This window comes from Halyomorpha halys, unplaced genomic scaffold, assembly GCF_000696795.3.
Source record: "Halyomorpha halys isolate HHAL.00 unplaced genomic scaffold, Hhal_1.1 Scaffold404.1, whole genome shotgun sequence".
Taxonomy (NCBI): Eukaryota; Metazoa; Arthropoda; class Insecta; order Hemiptera; family Pentatomidae; genus Halyomorpha; species Halyomorpha halys.
In genome coordinates, this window is record NW_027114257.1 from 280,213 (window position 1) to 280,754 (window position 542).

Consider the following 542-nt stretch of genomic DNA (forward strand, 5'->3'; position numbering starts at 1 on the left):
GAAGTTATGTTGCCTTCCTGCAAGGACCTGTGGTAAGTATCCAGTCAGGACTTGCATTCTACCTTTACAACTGCAGACCTATACTCTGTAGAGCAAAGCTTCAATTCTTCCAGGACTTACTATTAGCCCACCTAATCTATTGAGCAAGTATTATGGAGGTCTTATGCTATAGAGAACCTTGTATTGTCAATTGGAGTTAGATCTAACACACAATTTAATTTGCAAAACCAGACATTTGTACCAGCTTTTTGAAACTTGTGTCTTTAGTCTGGATTCTTGAATCCCATAACACTTTTGCTAGAGCCAAGATAAAAAGTAGGCAGGCAAGCCCATCACCTAATCTAATTCCTCTTATTATCATCATCCTGTACTCACAGGATTTCTCAATTATTATCTGTAAGCTGAACATCTGATCGATTGTAGATATTCCTCCTCTGAAAACTGTCTGATATTTCATCTGTTCATTTTATTTATTAATTTCTCTGTTTATATTCATTTAGAGATTTAATTTATTTATTTTTCAATTTATATATTTTATTATT